General features: G+C 44.1%; 1 long non-coding RNA gene and 1 pseudogene across 1 annotated transcript in view; both read left to right on the top strand.

The window, feature by feature from the left end:
* LOC149357242 (uncharacterized) overlaps positions 1–25,542 on the top strand; it is a 55,737-nt gene that overhangs the window by 5,071 nt on the left and 25,124 nt on the right. The window contains exons 2-3 of the long non-coding RNA XR_016289892.1: positions 14,929–15,025; positions 16,425–16,537. This is a non-coding gene — a long non-coding RNA (uncharacterized LOC149357242). The remainder of the gene's footprint in view (positions 1–14,928; positions 15,026–16,424; positions 16,538–25,542) is intronic.
* The window catches only part of LOC149357243 (uncharacterized), a 42,264-nt pseudogene that overhangs the window by 7,735 nt on the left and 8,987 nt on the right, over positions 1–25,542 (top strand).

Here is a 25,542-nt window from a genome sequence, read left to right as displayed (position 1 = left end):
CCGTACTGTCGGGGACAGAGCGTTCAGGACGCGCCGCCCATGGCTCAAATGCATCGCCATGCACCTTGCGGCCGGAGATTGGCGCGTCTATTTCGCTATCAGAGGGGTGCTCGCATGGAAACGTCGGCTCTGCTCTGTCTCCCTCGGGTTTAGTGCGGCAAACTGGCGCTCTTCCCGGCCTATGCCGTCACTCTGACAAGGCCTGTCGCACGATGCATTTTATTTTTTTTTTGCATTTCACTAGCAGCTCGCGGCTGCTGTTTGCCGGAGCGTTGCTTCGCTTATCAAGCTGAAGGATCAGAACATCGTGTTTATCTTGGCTGCGTGTTTATCTTCGTATCTGTCCTATCAGATAATCTTTTCCGCAGCTCTATTGGAAAAAAAATAGGGGGGGGGGATGAACGCGGCCAAGCGATGCCCGCGTTCGAATACTTGCGGCGTCCGAGCTCATCGATAGCGTCACCGCCAGCCAGAATATATAAAGGGTTCGCTGACAATAAACTGAGGTTTCTTGTTTTGAAGCTTAGACGACTGTCGGCTGTGTTCTTCCTTCATTGCGTCTGCCTCGACCCGGTGGCAGCGACGCGGCTTATGGCAGCCTTAGTGCGGAGGTTCGAAAACAGCCAGAACGCAGGATCTTTCGCAACAGCGCGTCGCCCTCACTTTTCTTTCGTTTGTCGCTGGGTTCGGACCCCGGCCTGATCGTGATTTGCGTATTGACTGACCCCCGAGCGTTGAAAGCGCGATAAAAAAAAAGCCATCTATGCGGCAACACTCGTAACCGAAACCACATAAAGCAAGCGGGCAAGCGTCCCAGTAACACTATTCGCGCGAGACGAATACTTCGAAATTTCGAATACCGAGAACTCGGTTCGAAGCGAATATCGAATACTGTGCTATTCGATCGAATATTCGAAATTATCGAATATTCGCACACCCCTAAATTTAAGTGCAGTAACAATGCTGGCCTCATTTTGATTTTGAAATATCGAATCTGGCTAACTGAAAAATCTGCTTCAGCACTTGTGCTTCAATTGCTGCCACAATAAGCAGAAAAACACAAGCTTTGAGGAAGACAATGTTCAAAGGATTCTCACGTACCGCTCATAACAAGCGCAAGCAGTGCAGCAAGAAACAGAACAGATTTAAACTGCCCTAGACAGCTGTAAGTACTCACCGTGCATTACTGTCACTTTTAGTAGCGTTAACGGGCACTTCCTCTCACAGTCCGGGTACTTAGGGCTATGTTTGCCTGTGAAAATGACATATTGCAGTGTGTGTGTGTGTATATATATATATATATATATATATATATATATATATATATATAAATAAAAACAGGAAAGGGCTTCTTAAAAGCATCATCTTTCCGATAGTCAAATAGTGACATTGCTGTGTTATTACCTTGAAGGGAACGACCCCTCAGTGCTGCTGTGCCCCAAATTGCCACCAGGAGCTCCTGTACAAACATGCTGTCTTTCTCCAACTGTTTGATTCTGGTCCAAGTGTTTTTAGTGATGAGGATCCCCTCCCCGATGTCAACCTGCAGATATAAAACAGCAGATTTGTACGCATTCTATGCACATCATTAATTATACTCTATCATCCAAAGTGCTTGAAAAGTAGTATTTGTTAACTTTTGCAGTCTTAAATGCAAAATAAATTTGCAAAACAAATTATGCCAGTTATTTTCAAAAATTAATGAAGATGTCAGTAGTTTGCAATTGCTTTGCAGAAGCAAATGAAAAGTGCATTATTTCAACACACACAACACCACCTCCAAGCAATGAGATACATCTATTCATGCCTATTTTCTAAGTCGACAACTGCATTAAACTTTGCCCAGCTATTATTATTCATTAATCCATTATTTCAGGCTTTTGAGAAAGCATCCAGGTATACCATGTCATCTTGAGTTTCAAACAGAGGAGAGTCCTCTGTATTGTAGATGGCAGCAGTCTCTGTAGCTGGAGTGGCGACTGCTGCTGAGACTGCTGAGGTCTTCCTCTCAGGAGCTGGAGTTAGATTTTTCAGGGCTGGGATATTATAGAAAAGTATTGAAACAAGCACAGGGATACACATTAGTCACTATAGTGCACACATATGAATATATCACATGCATGAAGTAGCAAATGTAAGCTTTGTAGCACAGTGAAACAGCTCTGATGTCACACTCCCAGTGACTTAATATCGTGCAGTATCAAGCCACACCCTTGTGTCTTCATATGCCCACTTCCTATCTTCAATAAATACTGCTTGTCATCGACAACCAGCCCGCACACAAGGTTTAAAATATCTATAGATATTTCTGCTGCCCAGTATACACATCAGTGGTGGCCACTGCTTTTCAGCTTCATTATGCGAATCCAGGGAGTAAAACTTGAGCATTATTTGTTGACCTCACATTCAGACAGAAATCAGACGAGACTGTGCAGTTTTTTTTTCGGACATGTTTTCACTGCAGGAACAACTGACTAAGAGTTTCGCTTTGTCTTCAAAATTTTATTCGCTTTTTATAAAAACTCTAGGAAGGGCAGCTTGCACAAAGATACTAATCACTAAGTCGGGCATCAGTTACTTTTGTGCCATATATTACGATTTCATTGCATACATTACAGTCTCCACATCGAAAATAGGTTTTTTTAGGAAAGGAAGTGACACAGTAACTGTCTCACTTATACAGATGGACACCCGCACCACACTGTAAGGCAAGGGATATAAAAGAGGAAGTGAAAACGAAAGAGATGCCACAGGGGAGGTCTCCGGAATGATTTCGATCACCTGGGGATCTTCAATGTGCACTGACATCGCACAGCACATGGGCACCTTCTGTGTTTCTCCATCGAAACGCGGCCGCCGTGGTCGGGTTCGAACCTCGGCACTCCAGTTCAGCAGACGAGCGCCTTAACCACTGAGCCACCACATGCACCATTTCCAAATTTGTGCCAGATACGTCTGCCTTTGTTTTTACACTCGTAAAGCATTCAGTACCACAGCTGCAGTGCCAAACCCCATGGAACAGCTTCGTCTGTGTGGGTAACACTTGTTGCAATCATGTTACCAAAGCATCCCAACAGTAACTCTTTTGTAGCCACTCATTTCTAAAATGTATTGGAATGAAGTTACATCTAGACAGCAAGAACCAATGAAACTAATTAGTACTAAAAAATCAAGACAACCTACCAAGCTCATCTATTCTCGAAATCACTTTCTCCTGAAGCCGCTCATTGAGGCATCTCAGCTTTTGAACTTCTGCATCTTTCTCTTCAAGCTGCTGTTTCAGGCTTTCAATTTTCATTAATGCATCCGAGAGTGCCCTCTGCTGACTTGTTTCTGAATGTGTTTTGTTAAGTTTTTTTTTTTCAATAGCCTGCAAAACACTGTCTTTGCTGGTGTGTTTCCTCTTCTTAGGTTGCTATAAATGGACAAAACAGAAAAAGATTACTCAGTCTCACCGACCAGAATATGAGCCCAATGGTTTCTGTAAAAAAAAGGAGGATGCATATCACCTCACATTCTTCTTCACTCGCACTGGAATCCACAATTCGCATGAAACGGACACGCTGTTTTTTACTTTTTTCTCCACATCTGCTTCAGAGTCTGAAATGTTTTCACAGGGGCAAAAATAAATTGCAGGCAAAAATATTTACGGCTCTTAGATACTGCAACATGTAAAATGCACAAAGTTTCATTTGGATTGTGGGACTGAATGGGCTCCCGGACATCTGGTGTTCTCTAGCTCCACTGACACTACCGTGCGCAACTTCTATTTAGGTGAACTTTATCATGAAACAGCGGGGATAACGACTTCTGGAATCACAAACCGGTGGCCATTTCGGAGGCTCCAAGCAAAAGTAATGTGAAATGCCAAAAGATGGCGACAATCGTGCTTCTCACCATTATCAAGACAAGCCGACAACTGTGTTTCCTCTGAGCACGTAGTGCGAAGAGAATGCTTCAGCCACGTCGCCTCCAGAAATGGGCGAACCTTTTTATAGCGCATCTGAAGATGAAGACTTTGAAGGTTTTAAGTAGAAATAAAATGTTGCGGACAAATTTTCTTCTCTGCAGTCTTTTATTGTGTACTTTTTCATGCATATGTGCACCCAATCCTGTTACGGCCTCAAAGAGAGGCCAACAGTATGTAATAAATAAAATAAAAATAATAAATATGGGAGAGCTCTTTCGTTTTTCTTTCTTTTTTGCTAAAGCCTGGGTGGGTATGGCGTGAGTGATGCCTTTTTCTATCACTTAGCGTTGCTTAAGAATTTCTCACAGGTACGGTGCATTCGCGATGATCGCACCAGCGTGTTTAATTAAGCCTCACTAGCCTAACTGGGGTGCGTCTTATCCACGGGTGCGTCTTATGTACCAACTTTTTCAGTGACAGCCTGCATATATGGCGGGTGCGTCTTATACAAGTGCGCATCTTATGCACCGGAAAATACGGTATGCATCGCATTGTTAACGACACAAAATTCCTCTAATATTCACTTCTGAAGGGGTGAACCTTGATTTGGACATGCTTAGTAAACTATAAAAATTTCAGTTAAGAACCGCTTCTTAAAAGTGTACCCGCAGTTCGTCTCACAACTCTATATACTCAATGAATTCAACTTTTGACCAAGGTTTAACCTTTTTCCTTGATTCATCAAGTGCATCTAGGCCTAGGAGGCTCGGGCTGAAATTGTGGATACAAGGATTCCTTCCTCAGTATGGCCCATTTTTCTTGTATTACCTTAGCAAGCAGAAAAAAAATGCAGTTATTTGACCCGATTTTCACTGCATATGTGGTTATCAAACAGACAGGCAAATACAGCTTATGCACGCAACAAAAGCAGCTCCATGGCATCTTAATTTTACAATTAAGGCCTGTTATTGCCCTCGCGGTCGGCCGCCTGTGTTTTCATACAGTTGTAGGGCAAAAGTTCTGCATTGTCTCGGTAGCTAGCAAATTGATATAACAGTGGATGGGGGCTTCAACTGTTTTCATTGACCTGCTTTGCCTGACAGAAATTTTTTTTTTAGTGAACACAAATCCCACAAACTTTTATCCATGACCGCACGTGCAGCATAGCTTTTCACGCAGCTTAATCAGTTGCCAAACACAGACAGATGTCGACACCGTTGAGTTTTTTGGCGACGTGTGCACATTGTTTGAATTATCACGTATTCACTCATTCACACTACGGTATCTGAGACTCTAGCTGGTCGATCGTGCGACCACTGCACATTGAAATATAGATAGTTGCAACGCTAAAACTTTAAACGCCCACCGTAAATGCTTGTCTCGGCTGAACTGCTCACTTATTCGTGCTGAAATTGTCGCAGAGATTGTGCACTACTGTCCTGGTTTTTCAATACCAAGTTTGAATGATGTACTTTCCTGATTTGATCAGAATTATAACTGTCTGTAGCATTGGCGGCAGATAAGCAACTTTCGCATAGTGCGCGTTTAACATTGAAACAGTCACTGTTTATATTTGTTTCTCTGTGGAGATGCAGTTGAAACCCCCCATGTGGATGACAAAAGTGATAGTTCGAACTTACCTCCCAGCAACAGTAATCTTGCACGATAATCGTAGCTCCCGTCATCTTCAATCCATTTCACAGGATAGTAGGCTGATCGCTCGAGCATTTGAGACATAGTAGACCTCTGTGGTATTTCTTTTAGCTTGCGCCTGTTTAAATGTTATTGTTTTGTTAGCACTGGTTGCTATTGCCAAGATGGATGTGTAGGTCCAAGGTCCATCAACCTGCCATTCTTGTGTATCATACAGTTTGCACAGGTGTCATCGGCCGCCATTATTCAGACTACGTTATATAACCTACATGTCACAACCCGCTCTGGTCTAGACTGTGAAAGCTAGAATTAGCGCTGAGAGGTGGTGCTCGTAACGTCCGTGAGTGCAGCACATATAAACTTGTATCGCTCGAAGAGTGCATCCTGAATATTGATAGTGAATTCCTTATGTATGCAGAAACGTCATGCCACCAGTGAGAGCACAAGCCAAGATGCAACTGGTGCATTTGTCTCTCTCTTCAAGGACATGCTGTCGTTAGTGCTAACTGTGACAGCAGGTGATATGCTGTTAATGGTTCTGAGGTATGCACTTAGGGCAAAGTTAACATATAGTGCTCTGCTGCGCCTCATTGATATGATAAATGGTTTTTTAACCACCCTGTCCTTCCCCAGTCGAAGCACACGATGAGCAAGCTTTTGCAAAGCACTGGGACAAGTATGAGCTTCCATTATTATTGCCCACACTGCACAGTATATGTTGGCGAGGCAGTAGCAGACATTCCCCTGGAATGCTCTCTATGTGGTCATTCTTGTGGGTCATCTGCCATGGCAGATGCACCCTTTTTTGTGCTATTAGACCTTCCCTCACAGCTGTGCAAGGTGTTACAAAATCGCAGCTTTCTTGACCTGACACAGCCACTCCAGTCAAATGGCACGTTGTGTGATATTTACGATGGCATCATGTACCAGAACTTTGTTGCTAAGCTACAAGCCAAGCTGGGCACAGAATCAGCTTCACATTGAATGCAGATGGGAGCCCTGTATTCAAGTCGAGTGGTACATCAATTTGGCCTATTCAACTTATCATTAACGAGCTGCCACCGACAGAAAGAATGAAAAATTTGGTATTGGCAGGTCTCTGGTTTGGAAGAGACAAACCGCATATGGGCATCTTTCAGGGTGCCTTTGTGGAGGTTTTGAACAAATTATCACAGGAAGGATTTGAACTTGAACATAAAGGCAAAAAACAAAACTTCAAGGCCTTCTGCATTTGTTGTGCAGTTCATTCTGTGGCCAGGGCCCCCATGCAGGATTTGACACAGTTTAACGGATACTACAGCTGTAATTGGTGCCTGCATAGAGGGGAGAGGGTTGGGAGGTCAACAAAGTACCCTGTAGAAGAAGTAGACACTGCTGAAAGGAGCGAGGAGCAGATGGTTTCAGACATGGAGAGGGCAGTTGTAGAGGAGAGACCTATTAATGGCGTAAAATCTTTCTCCGCACTCATCAACTTGCAGTAGTTCAATATAGTGTGGAGCTTCGTTCCTGACTATATGCACTGTATGCTGTTGGGAGTGGGGCGCCAGTTTCTGAACATCTGGCTTTAGTCAGCAGGCTCTCCATTCTACTTAGATCGCTGTCAGGCTGCAGCAGATGAAAAATTGATGAGCATCACACCTCCCAGAGATGTCAAGCACACACCAAGGTCCACAAAAGAGAGGCGATGGCGGAAGGCAAAGGAATTCTCTATAGTGTGCCTGTGCTGGATGGCATTTTGGACAGGAAGTACCTGCAGCACTGGGCATATCTGGCGGAGGCTTTGCATATCCTGCTGGAACACAAGGTGTCACTTCCTGACCTTGCTCATGCAGAGAGTCTCCTCCTGGACTTCCATGGCTGCACTCAAATCCTTTATGGAAAAGCAAGCATGACTTATAACGTGCACCAGCTTCTCCACATTGGCAAGAGTGTATGGCACTGGGGTCCATTATGGGCTCACTCTGCATATCCGTTCGAGGCAGGGAATGGCATCTTGAAGGAGGCTGTCAAGGCTGCCAATGGTATTCCTCATCAGCTGTGTCGTGTGCTGCAGATTGAGGGAGTAGTTGATACATGCCTGAAACTTTCTACCCATGAAGGTGCCATTCAGTACTGTGCTTCACTAGATGCAGTACAAACCAATAAAAGTGTTCATCTCTGAGGGGTTGCGCTTCTTTGGCCGAGGAAGGCCTTACGTGCCCTCTGCCAGCAGTAGCACCTTAACTGAAGAGCTACAGGTAGAAAACAGTGTTGAATATGCTCACTTATGTCAAAATGGTCGCATATTCACTGGCGAAAGCTATGCCAGAAACAAAAAGACGAATAACTCCGTGGTGCAGTTGCTGAATGGCACTTTTGCTGTTATTGTAAGCATCATTAGCTGTGGTCCCACATATGCTCTTGTGCGCCCAATAAAATGGAGTGCCGTGAAGTATGGCACTGTTGAGTTGAACCACCTGTTCAAAGTTCTTTGATTCACAAGGGACCTAAAACTTGTGCCATTTTCTTTAGTGAGCAACATTTGTGTATTTATGGATGTAGGAAGTGTGTTTCTTTCACCTATACCTAGCTGTTACAGTTGATTGCTTATTGCTGGTTTGGTTTGATTTTTGTGGTTTAATGTCCCAAAGCGACTCAGTCTATGAGGGAAGCCGTATTGAAGGGCTTTGGACAATATAAACTACCTGGAGTTGCTTAACGTGCACTAACATCACACAGCACATTGGTGCCTAGCGTTTCGCCTCCTTAATTATTGAGCTACTTTGGCAGGGGCTTATTGCTGGAATTTAACATCCTGCAACTGAGCGATGATAGAGGCCTTAGCGTAGGCTTCTGGATTTTAAATAATTTTTCATTTGGGAATTTTATTTTAGTTGTAGCATTGTACAGATTGCGGGCCATGTGTGCCCACCGCAGTCAAAAAATGACCTGAAATGTCATGCTCAAGAAGAAAATGCTTTAGGCACCATGCTGCCTTGTAGGATCTAGTGTCTGTATAAAGGAACAGTGTACCATAAGACAATTACAATATCGGTGGTAGTAAAATGGGCAATGAAAAGGTGGAATTTGAGGCATGCAATGAAAGACCAAGGGTTCTGCAGAACCCATTGTGAGAACCGCTAAGATTAATACAGTTCCATTGTACAAGAGTTGAAATCAGGCTGAAATGTGATCCATTTAGCAGAGCATCACAGTTTATTCTGTATTGTGTAACATGTTGCACACTGATTAGGTTAGGTGTAATTGTGAAGTGTCTTATATTTTAACTGATAGATATTTACATGCTGAAACCTATTCTCTGAGCTGTAAGGTACAAGTGTTTTGGAATAATTTTCAAACACTTTGCATTTTTTAATTTGCACTGGTATCACAACACAAACACAGTTTTGTGTTTCGTCTCCACCGAAATGGTGCCACTGCTGCTAGTGTTTGAGTCCATGACTTCGTGTTGAACAGCCATATACTGTGGCCATTGAGGCACTGCTGCAGATGTGAGAGTTTCCAACCCAACACAGTGTTGCTAGTGTACTGTGACGGCATATGGTAGTAATATTGTCCCAAAGCAATGCTGGGCTTGATATATGCTATAACTAATGACTGCCTCATATTACTTCAGAGCAAGGGCTCTGTAATGTGCACAAATAGCAATCCTAGCAGACTCACGAGAAATACACATTACGTTTTTCAGATATGTGTTGTCGCATTGTAAGCTCTGTCGAATGATTCCTACCAACTTTCTGTCCTCTCAGGCATATTTTTCCATCATTTAAAGTGAGTGTGCTTGTTAAGTACTGCAGTGGGATGCCTCAGGGACTACACTACTGCAGGAAGGAAAAGCATGTTACATAACTTCTGGAAAATATTTTTGATTACTTTCACACACAGGTTGTCACTGGACTCTAGGAACTGTTGGCTTTCATCTCAGTGAGACTGAGTTGCATAATTTGAACTGAAATGCACATGAACTTTTTGGTACTCAGCCTCTATGTGATTGGATGTCCATGTACTGGATTAATATTCAGTAGGCACATATCAGAGTTCGTATTACGACTTGCAGGTATATTTTTCTTTGGGGTAGAATTCTTATGCCAGTAAGGAAGCATTATTGCGATTGTATTCGAATGTTTGTGTTCTAAGTGCATATCTGAGACCATTTTGACCTTCATGCCTTCATCAGAATGTGTGGTTTGCTTGTAGCCTTCCTCTGTGTGCAGTGCACTTCACCTATACTTTGCCCTCCTTATGAAGTAAATAGCCAGGGACAGATTTATGAGGCATGTCCAGAAAGTAAACATACAAAGGCCAAATACCATAACCGAAGTGAAACCTAATTGCTAGTGCACCTGATTTGCATTTGGCCGAACTATGAGTTTGACACATAATGTTCTGAGTTGCCTATGTGCCACAAAAGCCAGCACAACACATTTGGCTGAACTATGTACATCGACAGTCATTTTTTTTTTTCATGAACTTCTGTTTTTTGACGAGAATTCACGGCACCACTTTGCCACATTCTCCTGGCTCGTTCAAACAACCGCACAAACTTCTGTGAATGTCCACTGGTGGTTTGCCCCTTGTGTGCAGAAAGCATATCATGGATTGCAACTCATATTTTTAAGGATCAATGCAGGCATTCTGAATTCTTGCTACTTGACCAGACACTGGCAAAACACTGAAAACTGGCGGGCAGTAGAAATCGTGTGGTCCAAGGTGTAGGGCAGTGCTGGAACCCCTCAGCTAGCTGTGTTTGTAACTTGGTGGCTAGCACGCAAGGTATTGTCACTTTCCAGACACTCCTCGTATAGTCTTATAAAGCTCACTGCGGTGGCAATGGAGGCTGTCCACCCAATGGCATCTGCTGCTTGGTGATATTCCAGTTCATCCCACTACACTGAGACACCTGGCAGCCACATAAAATTTCACACTAGGGGGTTTCATGATGGCATTGGTTGGTAGGCCTTTTTTTTGAAAGGCATTTGCAGCTTTGTTCTCGAGTTGTGCCTGGCTCTAGCAACTCTTACAGCATATGTGTGTAAAGGGAGGGAAGGGGGTAGTACGTCTGCCATGAGTCTTGAAACTTTGACAAAAAGAATGGGGGCCATTGCAGCTCTCTCATGGCAATCTCACTTTAGGAGGGGGCTTGCCTCCCCCCTTCCCCCCGCCCCGTTTCCTTAATTTGTCCCTGATGTCTTCATGAAAACGGTAGACGTAGTGTTGATAAATCCAGCTGTAATTTTCATTATTTCAATGTGGGCCATTTTTGGGGTGCTGTATGTTTTTATCTTGATGCTGTATGTATGTTTTGCATCTCTGAAAGTCTTGAGTAGTGTTTTTGTTTCATAATTTTTATGCTTTCTCGTGATGTTTTTTGCTTTGTCATTTTTCTGTTTTGTGAAAATGTATGAATATGTGAAACTGAGCTGCATGACCTTTGTGGACACCATTTTTCAGTTTTTCTTTAAAGGGACTATGCAATAAATTAATTGCGATTGCGTAAAGCAGACGAGAGATAGGCATTCCACCACTCGTCACCCCAGCGCAAGAATTTTTGAGCTAGCATCACTAACAATGAAGTTATAGACGATTAAAAATCGCGCTCCTCCTTTCCCCCCCTTGTGGCCTGCAGAGCATCAAGAAAAAAATTAAGAAAACAGCTCTGGGACAGGGCCCCGCCCATGAATACGTCATTCGCTGACGTTCGGTTTGTGACTTCCAGTTGTCGCACCCAGAACCCCAGCAGCAGCGTCGGCAGCGTCTCTCCGACCTCGATCTCTTTCTTCGCCTTCCTGGATCGCGGTGCATGTCAGATTTCTTTTCTTGTCACTGCGACAAAGGCACTGCAAGTGGTTCCCGAACTCCCGACAGAATGAGGCGGCAGGGGTAAATTGAAAACATACGCGTGAAGGCAATGCCCTGACTTGCGCTTGCCTGAGGGCGTCATCCGGCAGCTCAAGCAGATGATTGTCACAGCTGTTGGAAGCATGCCCGTGACGTCGTGGCTGCCGTGGCTCCAGCGAATGACAACGTGTGGTGGCCTGCAGACGTCATGAGTCCAGTGACGTCTATTTTCACGATTTTAGCTTCAAAGTCGGTCACTACGAAGACACCAATTAGCCCGAGAATTTTAAAAAGCGAACTTTTTAAAAATTTATAATAAATTGCCGGCTCAGTTTCGAAGACTCATACTTGGTGTGAATGATTCTTAGCATCATTTCTAAGTATTGAAAACATTTACAAGTGACTTTTAATTCATTGTATAGTCCCTTTAATGTGCAAGTATGTCCATCATTTTTGTAAATGCAGTTCTGTCTTACGGAGCCAAGCATGATTAAATAAATTCATGCTTTGGTCACATACATGGTTTGTGAAAACTGGAAAATAAACAAATGTATAATGCTTCTAGAGTACTTACTGTGATTATGCTTTATAGTTTATTTTAAAAATTGCATGAACATTTAGCTGATATAAGAGGTAAATCTTTGTTTTAAAAATTGCATGAACATTTAGCTGATATAAGAGGTAAATCAAAATCATGTTGGTAACATACAGTTCGAAGTCAGGACGAAAGAACAGACACAACACAAGCACGTCTGTGCGGTTACCAACATGATCGCGAACAAGCAAGCCCAATTCCCCAATCTTATAAATCAAATCCTGTAACTGATGTGCCTTGCATCAGCAACAAGTACACTTAATCTGGAAAAAAATTCATTGTTGCTTCATGTGATATGGGGCTTAAGTACTAAAAGCAGATATCAATATCAGGAAAATGAATTTTGATGTAACATCCATTTTAAATATTTAGCCTTTTTAACCTCACAGGAATTGCAAATGGCCAACTGTCTCGAATTCATTCAAGACTGTTTGCTTCAAAAAAATTGCTGAAGGAAAAAAATGCTGTACTAGCAAAATTGACAAAAAACAAAGGAAATTGAATGATAAATTTAAAAATGAAATGGCTTGCACTGCTGGGTGTGCAGTTGGAATGTGGCAAATAAATTAGCAATGACTAATAAACACTGTTCAAATGCAATGATAATTCTAACTGGAACCAATTGGGACATCCAAGTAAAGTAAAATGAGCATTCCAATTGGGCTGTCCACTTGGACCGCCCAATTGGGATTTGAATTCCAATTGTAACCAATTGGACCACTGCTGTGTCCATTTGGGATGACCATTTGGAAAGGGCATTCCAATTGGAACCACTTGGACTGACCAATTGGCCTGGGCAGTTGGAATGAGATTTCCAATTGGAACCCATTGAGACCAATTGGAACCAATTGGAATCCCAATGGGTCAACTGAGAATGCATATACGGCCCGGTGGTCAGTCTGGAGGAAACCTGACACATCTTGCGACATTTTTGTTAGGAAGGGGTCGTCAACCTTAATCATTTTAATGTTTCAGTCATATATGTTTCGGTCATATATCCCATCCATATCTTTTCCTTTTGTCATTTTCATGTTCAGAGTTATCTACCTTATCTGGTTCCCGCGCTTTCTTCAGTGACATAATGTGAGCTTAGATAAGTGTGAGCCATCTAAAACTGTTAAAGTTGCGTGGAGCCGCCCGATTGTGCGCATGCGTGTGAAGGCTGTAAATGTTTCTTGCATTTATCAATAAATCAGTTGTTAGTAGCGCTCCGTGTGTGTCGTTTCCTTTCTTTGTGTTCGTCTTTTGCACTGAGCCAAGTGGTAGCTTGTATCGTAGCAAGTTTTACAATGGTACTTACTTAGTTGAGCCGTGCATGATGCGAAAACGTAATCGTCTGCGTAGAGAGCGTTGAATCAAAACCTGCAAACGCCGTTTTTTCGCTGAAGGGCGGCAGTGGCGCCATCTGTTTTCTGCAGTGAAAAGTGTCACAGGCGCCGAGGCAAGTGTTGCATGAAGCGCGGGCCCTTTGAATATGCCGTTCCGGCATTTGCGTCTGTTTCATCTGAAGTGCTTCCAGCATTTTCGGCTAACTGAGCGTAAAAAAATATCTGAACAACTGATTTAACGAGGCTCTACCTTTCACAGGATATTATTTGCAATGCTCGCCTCGGCGCCTTGTCATGACGTTTTCCACTGCAGAAAACAGAAGGCGCCACTGCTGCCCTTCAGCGAAAAAACGGCGTTTGCAGGTTTTGGTTCAACGATCTCTACGCAGGCGATTACATTTTCGCATCATGCACGACCCATCTAAGTAAGTACCATTGTAAAACTTGCTACGATACAAAAGTTACCATATTGTGCAAGCTCTATGTGCAGTTTCACCACAAGCGAGCAAGCGGTTGATGCGGGAAAATTTTTGAAAGTCTTCACGATAAAAATGCACAGTACTGTATACAATAACTACGTATTCAGCTAGCAATAAATTAAAGCATTTCAGTTGTAATTAAAATATATCAGTATGTGGCTATGAGTATGCACAGACATAAATTAGTTGGGACAGACGAAAAAGAAATGAAAATAATGTGTCCCTATACACATGCAGAGAGAGCCAACCAGAAGTTCCAGCCTATGACTCGTGCAGAAGAATCCAGTGCTTAAGCATAACAAGCAGGACGTAACATGCTGCAGTGCTGTAGCTTAATGTACAGACACCAAGACGAAGTTCACCGCCTGACTCGGCTAACCTTTGGCATGTTTGCGTCTTGCATCTTTTATGGCATGGAATGTGTGCCATGCCATTTTCTAGTTACTTGATTTTTTTTAGATAACAATTGGGGGGAATGGGACCAAGATAGGTTGAGTGTCAGGCGGAGAGAGAAAAAAAATTTGCAGAACAGTTGTGGCCATTGCCGGCACACAACAGCAATAATCTGAGGTCATTAATTCAGTTTTCTGCGATCTGTGTAATCCAAAATAAGCATGTGTATAACTAGCTCCTAAGACAAGTAACCAAGATAATGCACAGTGTGTGTATAAGAAACCACAAGTGCTTTTCTCTGTGGCATTATATTGTACCTACCACAGTGTCGGGCAATTTACTGAATGATAAATTGCAAGCAGTTCGTGTACTGTTGCATGTGTCGGCAAGCGTTAAGGAACCCCACATAGCGCAATATCATCTGCCGGCCACTAATGTGTTTTTCATAGCTCATGTGTTGCTTTGAAGCTTGAAACTCAACACTTTACAACTTCCAGAAGGAAACATTGCTAACACGGCTACTATTAATAGCACATTATCATAATTTTAGAACTCTTGTATTCCACACTATCTTGCACTTTAACCAAGTCCCATCTTATGTCAACTGATTTACATGTGTCATTTTTCTTAGTCTTAGAGAGGTGTCTTTTTTGTGAGCTCGAAGCCATGTATTGGATTTAAAAAATTTGAGGAATGAATGAATGAATAAAACACTCTTCTTAATTTTTACAGAGCCATGCACCTGAGCCAGCCTGTTTTCCTGCCCATAGATTCCAGACATTACTATTTTTCCGAAGACCACAACAGTGTGCAACAGTTATTACCATGGGTTAGTAAGCCTAAAGCCATGCATGCCTCAACATTTGCTTAAGTTTCATAACTTTAATTTTGCACTAACAACAACTGTTCATGGACTGTTTCCAGCAGACAGGCAGTCATTAATTATTGATTTCTATGATTTCTTGAGTGGCTGTGTGGCCATATGCTTGTCAGAAGGGAAGAAACTAGCCAAAACAAGGGGTTCGCTGTCTCCTTTTGTAAGCTGCTGGAGTTCACGAGTACCGGGAAAACTCTTTAACCATGATAAACTGAGAACACCTTGTCATAATGATGCTCAGACAAGCAAGTGTCACAATACTTCCAGAAAGGAAACTTGCATTTCGTAAAAGAAGAAATGACGCAGGAGCAAACGCAATCAGTGCAGTACATGTGCAATCGGAGTATAATTATAAATGAGCAGATACGTAAATACTTATATCTATAAAAAATGTATACTGCAACAAAAGTTCAAAAGAGGGCACCTAAGCAGTAGGCAGCAATACAAAATCAAATGTTTAAATCATCTACTAATACGATTCATCATGAATATAAACAGTGAATTTATGCGTATTTTTTACAGGAGAACAGTGTTTCGACTTTGTTTCTGTGCTTTTGTTGACAAATGAGATCTACTATCGAGATGGAAAAAAACGTGAACAACGCAGTGCCTACACTCTGTGCTGTTCGAATTTCTTTTTGTTGCACTTTTACCTGAGTGGTAAGAAAAAGACGTCAGAGTCATCCTCCTGTAAGAAAAAAACAGTAGCGCAACCAAGATGAACACAAGAGAGGACCACACAGGACTAGCGCTAGTCCTGTGTGGTCCTCTCTTGTGTTCGTCTTGGTTGCGCTACTGTTCTTTTCTTACAACATGCACCATCTAGCCCAACAAAAAGTTCTTCTAGAGTCATCCTAGAATGTGTTACAGACAACCCTAGCATTTTTTTGCTTTGAACGAAGTAAAAGCGAACAGCACCTGGGCTCCAAACTGTTTGTATTTCTTTCCATTGCCCCTGTAGCAATGTAGCTATGTGTGGCAGAATAATTTAAGAAATTTAAGACTGCAGCCTAATGAACAGAAAAATAGCCTGCTGGTGTGGCATCCTTTTAACCAGATTCTTACATACATTCGATAAGTGGGCATAGTACATGATTTCTTGTCTGAAGGTGGAATATAGTTCCTTTATGTAATTTAGACATTCTTCAGAGGGTGCAGCAGTTGACTTGTATGGTTCTCAGGAATACCATTCTCCTTGAGTAGTGTGAAAAATTGGTGTTGCGCATAGAGAGAGCTACCGTATGCTTCAAGGAGTGTCGTCTCACAGGTGAACTCTGTAGTCCTCAGGTAAAGAAAGCTCTTCACAAGAGTGCCAGCGACATGGTACACAGCATTTCCGTATACAATGCAGGGGGATCTCATGAAGACACATGCACATCGCATTAATTGGAGCCTTGCTGCCTGCTGTGGCTTGTGATTGATGTGTTGCTTGGTGACAACAATGCGGAAACACTCTCCCATTTGGTAAGCAATGCATATGTTGTTAGTTCACTGTTTCGTTGACAAAGTTTGAAAAGTTTCCCAATCCAGATATCTTTTTGAGAGCGGCCATGGATTGGTACACATTAGATGTCTCATTCCAGCCATCTTTCTGATGCAATATTGCAAAAAAGGTTTCGAAAGGGCCTTGCTGCAATTGATGGTTGAAAAGATGAGTGAATTAAAAGTCTTGTTCTTGATCATTCCACAGCACGAGCAAGGCTTTCATTGCAATCTGCGAACGTTTGATGGAGTGCAGTTGCTTGTCCTGAGGGCAACCAAAACGCTATTGGGCAATCTTATTTGTGTATTTGTGCACGTCTTAAGGATGACATGGTGTTCCGAGCCCTCAGTTATTAATGTGTACCCCAACTTGTTTTGCTTTTTTGGGGCTGAACTGTCCATGCTGTCAAAAGCTTATCCACCTTTCCGCGAACTCTGCTGCCAATTTGGCATCAACAGGAAGCTCCTGGATGGCGATGAGTGAGGAGTGACACAGACATGAATTCACTGAACAATTGCATGGCATACTCAACTCTCATGTAAGCGAAGGGCATCCTGAAGATGTGTTGTTCTTTTAGTTTCTTTGCCAATCTTCTTTTGAAATGTTGCCCCGCCGAGGTGGCTCAGTGGTTACGGCGCTCGGCTGCTGGCCCGAAAGACGCGGGTTCGATCCCGGCCGCGGCGGCTGAATTTCTTTGGAGGAGAAATTCGAGGCCCGTGTACTGTGTGATGTCAGTGCACGTTAAAGAACCCCAGGTGGTCGAAATTTCTGGAGCCCTCCACTACGGCGTCTCTCATAGCCTTAGTCGCTTTGGGACGTTAAACCCCATAAACCAAACCAAACCAAACCAATTTAAAATTTTAATCATATTTTAAGGCGATAGCCTTTAATGCCTTATCGTTGTAAGCAGGAGTTGTCAACAGAAATGTCATGCTTTTCAATTGGTCGAAACGGTCGTGACGTCACAGTGCGCAAATTTCAAACGGGGCCAATTGTACTTTGGCTAGTAACCATGCAACCAATTAAAGGGATCGTATAGTGATGCTCCAAGGAAGTGGGACTGAGTTTAGTTAATTGCTTAATTACCCAATTAGCCTAATTAACCCTTCTAGTCTGGCCAGATAAAGAAATAAAACCGAGTAGCAAATTGGTCAAGTTTGGGAATCGAACCCCGGTCTTCGGAGTGCGAGACGAGCATGCTAACCATTCCGCCATGCCAGCTCGATGTTTTGGAATGAACAAAGGCGCATATAGTGAATACAGTGTCTTCATTCACTCCCATCTTCCTCCCTTCCCATTACGGCGAGGTTTAGGTGTCCACCCAGATATGCGAGACAGGTACATTTCCTTTCCGCAAAAGCCAATTTACCGACGAGCAAGGCATAGAACCGAATGGGCGATGGCATCCTATGGACTCCCTGGTAGTGCTGCAAGACGCTGTCGGATTTCACTTTCAGAGGTGAAGCCTAACATCTTAGCTATGCATCAGTGACACAAGTAGCAACACCGCGCTTAAGGCTTTCGCCTCACCGCACTTTATGTCAACAAACTGCCCCCCTGAATTTTTTAAAATTATGTACCAGTCAAATGCTGTTATGCATACAAAAGTCTAATTGAAATGGTCAGCGCTTGCAAACAAACAAAATATTTTACCTGTGTACTTTCAGCTGCAGTATGCAACTAACCTGATGCATGTTTCTGGGTATATGCCAGTCTACCTAAGTATATATTCATAAACCAGGGGCTAAGGAATCATCATCACCCTGACTGTGCCCAATGTAGGGCAAAGGCCTCTCCCATTTATTGTGGAAATATTGAGGGACAGCCTTCTGCTCCACACTTCCACTCCACGGATGCAACGTTCCCGCTCGCTAACTGCGAAGGTGTTTGTGCTCGAGAGAACCAAGGGAAGGATGACAAAGCGTGAACACTCATATGCTATTTATTACACTTGTAAATAATACACAGAGCAGGCCAGCTAGCTACAGTACATCAACGATGCATTCCTCGTAAATAGAAGGCTACGTAAGAAGGGCTTCGGACTTACCGTCTGGGGCACTGGTGCGACTTCGGGGGTATCGGCGGTGAAGATTTGTGCGCGCCAACAAAGGCGGCATCATTCATGGGGCAAAGCTATCCCCAAGCATTTGCTGGGGAAGGTGACGAGAGCGCGTTTGCTGCGCTAGTTTTGCTGCCTGGAACCGTAAGTCCAGCGTCAGAGCTCAACAGATCTCCGTGTGCCTGCTGCGGAAGGTGACAAGAGTGTGCGGCTGCTACCGCTCGTGACGCTGGCCGGATCCCGAAAAGGCTCTCACCAGCTCCGTCGAGTTCCACGTAGCCTTCGAGGTGGCGCTTCCGTCGCTGCTTCCGCTTCCCTCATGTGGAAGATTTCCTCTTTGCCCAGCTGGCACTGTCCTCCTTCCTTAAATGTTGGCCTAGGGTTGAACTCATCCATGGAGGCCATCGATGTGTCCATGAGTGCTGCAGTAACGACTGCAGGACTGCTCATACAGGTGGGTTGCCAGCGTCATTCGATGAGCAGCAAGGTCACCTGGTACCCCTCCTTGTCCAGCGGCAGGCACTCAAAATAAGTATGCCGGGAGGGTGTTGTTCATGCAGACCCACCTTTGTTGGAAGGCTGGGGGATTGCCTCCCCTCTCGTAGCCGCTGCAAACTGCTTGCCCGAGACTCCGCAGCTTACGATGACTCACAGCCGCAGGGCAGCAGGTAGGGATGCAGACAAAGGACAGCAGGTCAGGGCAGCTTCTCTTGAACTCTGCATATGGCTCCCACGATCTCCAAAAGTTTGAATCAAAGGCCATGGAGACCACACAAACTGACCATTTGGTAAAATGTGGAGCAGTGCGAGTGCCAAAGAATTTTATCAGGTGCCGCCCAAATGCTTGGCTTATTTGAACGTAGCTGGCTCTCTTCGGTTGAAGCGCATCCGTAGTTCACTTTCCGACATGGTGATGCTAAGCTCACTTGAACTGCATTAGCGTCTCTAGTTCTGCAAAATTATCAATTCGATCCGCAGCCAAAAATAAAATACCTTTTGAACAAAGTCAGCTTTCTGTAGTTGAATCAGGTTTCTTGGCTCTAGCGAGGTTAATATAAAACAAGCAAACAGATTTGTGCATGCCTGCACTGCAGTACAACTGTGTATTCTCGAAAGCAACAGGCAGCTCCCAAAGAGCATTTGGCCTACTCGCTTTGACACTTGCCGGTGCCAGTAAAGGGCCAATGACAATAGCTACGAGGAGATACGTTTCTCCCATGGTGACCCTACTCGCTCGCTGTCATGCCCACAACTTCCGAGCGAAAGACACCCATCGCTTCCCGCAGTGTCGGAGCACCCCACTGCTTTTCCTGCAATTCTGATTGCAATACAAGCCAGCAGGTTATGGGACCCGGCTCCCAGAGCCAAATATACAGAATGGAGAATATTTACATTTATATACAAGAAAAAACGGGCCACCCTTAAAAAGGCTTCCACAATCACTCGCTTCTGGCTTGCTGTTCTCAGTGGACAGCTCGGTCTCTATGTGCAGACCTTGTACGTTCACCTTCCAAATGTATATTGGCAAAGTGCTCATCCAAAGCGTAACATGCACGGCAATTTCCTCACGCTGCTATTCCACTCATCTCGCTGTGAAGAAAGCATATTAGCCTTGCTAGTAACTCCGAATTTCGGTCAGGCCTAACGCAGTCCTGGTGGGCATTGCATGAAATAAACTCCCTCGTCCCAAGAGCTTGCCACACATTGAGGAAATATTGGGGTACAGCCTTCCGCCCCGCACTTCCACTCCACAGTGCGGAGCGCAGATGCAGACGCAGATGCAGCATTGACGCTCACTAACTGCAGAGGCGTTCGTGCTCGAGGGAACCACGGGAGGTACGACAGAGTGCGAACACTCATATGCTATTTATTACACTTGTAAGTAATACACAGAGCGGGCTAGCTAGCTGCCGGAACATAAACGAGGCATTCCTCAGAAATAGAAGGCTACGTAAGAAGGGTTCCGACTTACTGGCTGGGGCAGGGGCACGACTTGGAGGGTATCGGCGGTGAACGTTTCTACGTGCTGACAGAGGCGGCGGGGTTTTCTTGTGCACATCGCATTCTTGGGGCAAAGCCATCCCCAAGCATTTGCTGGGGAAGTTGATGAGAGCACGTGTTTGCTGTGCTAGTTTTGCTGCCTGGAACCAGAAGTCCAGCATCTAGGCGCAACCGATCTCCATGCGCCTGTGGCAGAAGGTGAGGAGGGCATGTGGCTGCATCCACTTGTGAAGCTGGTTGGATCTTGCAAAGGCTCTCATTGACTCCCCGGAGTTCCATAGCCTTCGAGGTGGCGCTCCCGTCGCTGCTTCTGCTTCCCCCATCAGGGAGATTTCCTCCTTTCCCAGCCGGTGCTGTCCTGATGCACGATGATAAAGATGGTCGGTCACTTCGAAACGAAGTGGGGGAAACAGGTTTCAATAGTCTCTACAATTAAGCTTTCCTTTGCCAGCTGTGGCCACGTATCTCTGCAAAGTTCTTAATCTCATGCGCCCACCTAAATTTCTGCCGCTCCCTGCTACACTTGCCTTCTCTTTGAATCCACTCCGTCACCATTAAGGACCAGTGATTATTTTGCCTTCACATTACATATGCTGACCAAGCCCATATCTTCCTCTGTAAAGGAATATCTCACTGCGAAGTACAAAAGTATGGCATATGCGTGTTCGTGCTTCATTCCGGCCTGACTGTACACACAAGGAGTGATCGACTGGATTAAAAAGTTTGTGCGTGTCTGAGAATTCGAGAATGTTGCTGGTGAGCAAGGCTCAGACAGTCAGTTACTTTTGTTGTGACCTGAATAAGTTACTTGAAAAAAGCCGCCGCGGTGGCTCAGCGGTTATGGTGCTCGGCTGCTGTCCCGAAAGACGCGGGTTCGATCCCGGCCGCGGCGGCTAGAATTTCTTTGGAGGAGAAATTCTAGAGACCCGTGTACTGTGCGATGTCAGTGCACGTTAAAGAACCCCAGGTGGTCGAAATTTCCGGAGCCCTCCACTACGGCACTCTCATAGCCTTAGTCGCTTTGGGACGTTAAACCCCATAAACCAACCAACCAGTTACTTGTAAATGCTTTACAACTGGCTACAAAGCTAGCTTGCTCAACCCCTTTATGCTTTACATTCATAACATTCTAGAATTCAAGCATTTGTCAAAAATGTCATCAGATTGCAAGCAGTTGTAGACGGAGAGGTCAGGGTGCAGTGCTGTCCCCTCTGGAGAAATGGGGGGGGGGGGGGTAACCGTCTCCCTTTGCCACCACTGAGCCGGGGTCCCCGATGCTTTGTGGGCCTGCTACAAAAGCTACTGGATGAATCCAACTTCTTGATGCATTGAAACTGCCATATCAGGGGCTGTGGCACTCCATATGAGATTTCCTTTCAATCCCGCAATCCATGAAGCCAGTTACTATATCTTTTGATTCATCAATTTGCAATTTCTTTTCAAGGCAATTTCAATGAATAAAAGACAGCATTCTTTCTTTTGCAGGGCCAATCTTTTGTTATTGATTCTACTGCATCCATAGCACCTGGCATGAAACCTGGTGTCACTGGGATGTCTGCCAGCCAGTGCTTCAGTGCCTTTACATGCAGCAAATGAAGCATTTCTCTAAAGGAAGCAGTAAGCTTTTGGGTTTTGAAAGAAGCAATTGAGAGCAAATTGTTTCATTTGTTTTGATCATTGCTTTTTATATATTGGAAAAGGAGAGGCCTGATCTAAGCTTTAACCAATTCGAAAAGGTTTTGTAACAAATGCGATTCAAGCTTGTTTAGAGCCTCCTGCTGTGTCGCTCACCTTTTCTCAAGCCTAATCAGACCCAATGCTTTGCTGTATTTGCTGCTTCAAGAATGCATTTTCTGAGTCCGCTTTTTGGTGCAGGGGTTGTGCGCAGATGTGCGTTTCCTTCCTCTAATTTAGTGTTTCCATCATGTGTCACCGCTGTTCGTTCCACGCTGGCCACACTGGGGCCAGCTTGAGCTCAAATATATATGAAAGAAGACAGAGAAATAAATGTCTTCTTGTCAGCCTCATAAAAAAACCTAGATGCCACGAAAATTACTATTAGGGTGCAACCAGAGGGCTAATAACTGGCCACCATGAAGTGCCATGCCATTTTTTGTTTAAAGTGATGAATATACTGTTGCTCAGACAGAAATGTCCATTCATAGGTGAATTTTGTCGTGTAGTGGTCAGAGGATTTTACTATCAGGGGACCTCAAATTCACTACCGCAGAAATTCAACGTGGCAAGAAAGCATTCCAACAAAGAACGTGCAAAATTTCATGAAACATTGAAAGAAAGCAACTGCCTTTACAAAGTAATGGTTTTTGTGTTACTATTAGAGTTTTCTGAGGGATTTTGCTGCGCTAGATGAGCCACATTTACACAAATTTGACTGGGCCCAACTGCATTTCCTCGTTTGTCCTGTTCAGCTGTTGCACCATCGTTTACATGCACCGCATCAAGCCTGGTGGTGCCATGCCCAGTGCAGGCCGTGGAGGGGCAAGCTGCACCCGCCTTCTGCTTGGGCTTCTTTTGTGATCTGCAGCTGGGAGGTGGTGCATTCAGAGCAGGTGGCAGGGAGGGGTGCCTTCTCACAATTCAACTTGGCACACTTCACCAGTTTCCATTCACTGCTGAACTCTGCTTGCCTTTCTCGACCTACACCCCATCTGGCAGATTTATGCGATACATATTCTCTCCTGGTGCATTTCTCTCGTGCGACAGGCCAGAAAATTGAGACGAGTCGCATTCATGTCAATGCGGCTGTGATGCAACTGGCATCACCAGTGCTCTATATATGTTGTAGTATCAGCAAATTAAAAACTTTGTGAAAAAGGTTAATTTTGTGAACAAGCCTAGAGCCATATGTTTTGTTCTGACAATACACAGCTTTAGTATTTACATGCCCGTGCCTGAAAAATGCAAACATTTTCACGAAAAAAAAAAAACAAAATTTGGTAGCAGTGGCAGTTACCTAATGGCCACTGCCACCACTAACACTCCAGGGGACCACCATGGCATGAGAAGCTTGCAGTATTCGTAAAATAGTCTGGTAGAGCGCAATTTTTTTCACGAGTTTCCTCTGACTGTCGTGCCCAACCGGTGGCCTAATAGCATATTTTGAGAAGCAGACAACGAGCCATTAACAAAACATCCGTGAGGCATGATGCTCGCATGAGGGTCACTCAAAGTCACAGGATTTGAAGACACAGGCTACCTTCCAAAGCTGTGCACAAAGGAAAACCTAGTGCCAGTCTGGGCCATAACTTGTACCCATCGGAAGAACAGGATGGATACCGGGGCCACAGGAGTGTTGAAACGATGGTTTAGTAGTCAGAGTATCTACCTCGCATTCGGGAGGCACTGGCTTTGTTGCCAGTGCCTCCAGGGCACCTACCGATTTTGTAATGTTTACAAGGTTCCTGCGTCATGGTGCTTGTTTCTTCATGGGTGGAATGCTTGGGAAATGTGTCTTGGGCCAACCCACACTTGGTGGTAAAATTTTATAATTTTATCTTTTTCCATGGAGTGGATGCACAAGCTTGATTACGTCAGGCCTAATTAGTTTTGAAAGGGGAGAAGTCTTTTGTTGGGCAAGTTGTCATTCCGTTGTGTGGGTTCAAACAGTGGACACAGATCAGGACGGACAGTGAGCAAGACTGCACTGTGTTCGTGTTCCTCACTGTCCGTTCTAGTCTGTGTGTGCTATTTGAACCTACACCATTCTAAAAGATATTCAAGAGTTACCACTACTGATCGTCTTTCTGCACATCTATAGGTACTAAATACAAGAAAATTGGATGCACTGCGGATGCAGATATAAATTTTTGCCTCTCTGAATTTATATCACAGGGCAAGTTCACTGTGCAGTTTGATATACACTTGTTTGGTGGACTTGTTTGGATGTGCTTGTACAATAGAACCTTAAAGTCACCGTGTGTCGCTTTTATATCAACTTTTTATGTATTGTGAAAAGTGCAGGAAAAGCAAGGACGAGTAGTTGCTTCTGAATGGCTGCTCAAAAAAAGCGTCGCCAGGTGTAACGCTTAAGCAGGGCCTGCAGTTCCTGTGACGAATTTGCGTTGTCTGCAAGTGGTGATGGCACCACTGCAAGAGGAATGGACTCTGCATGGCTTTGTATGCAGGGAGCTGTGTCCCTCAGCTTGTGAGGCGGAGCTCCATTGCCCATTTATTCACTTATTCGAGGTACCTACAACAGCCCCGAAGGTGTAATTGCAGGAGGGAGGGATGTAATATATAAACAAGATACAGAAAGAATCCGACAAAGCAAAACAAAACAGAAAAGAAAATGTTTTACGACACTTGTGGTATATATTTGCCGCGACGGCTCAGTGGTAATGACACTTGGCTGCTGACCCAAAAGACGCGGGTTTGATCCAAGTCGTGGTGGTCGAATTTTGATGGAGGCGAAATTCTAGAGTCCCGTGTACTTTGCGATGACAGTACATATTCAAGAACCCTAGCTGGTCAAAATTTCCTGAGCCCTTCACTATGTCGTTTCTGGTAGGCTGAGTCGCTTTGGATTTTAAACCCCTATAAACCATAACTGTGTGGCATATATAGGTTAAGTGTATTAATCAAACTGAGAACATAAATGTCATTAAAAAATTGTCAACAAACTTTCACTATATGTGCATTTCTATACACAACTGAAATGCACAGTCAACATGGACCATAGTAAATATCAGCAGTTTGTTTTATAGATATTTCAAAAAAGCCCATACATCCACTTTATGTCATAGATGGAAATGTTTTGTCTGTCTCATCTAGAGGTTATCGTGTTTTCTTGAGATTGTTTTCCTCATCTGAGTCATGTTGGCCGAGATGTAATGATAACATGTGCAGTTATCTGTTTTACTACAAATAGTGGTGTTGAGCAACACACTCTCATTACAGGAGCTCCTG

Source organism: Amblyomma mixtum, chromosome 3 (genome assembly GCF_055824585.1).
Source record: "Amblyomma mixtum isolate Tamu chromosome 3, ASM5582458v1, whole genome shotgun sequence".
NCBI lineage: Eukaryota > Metazoa > Arthropoda > Arachnida > Ixodida > Ixodidae > Amblyomma > Amblyomma mixtum.
The sequence above is the reverse complement of the archived record's forward strand: the minus strand, read 5'-3'. Positions and strand labels throughout refer to the sequence as shown.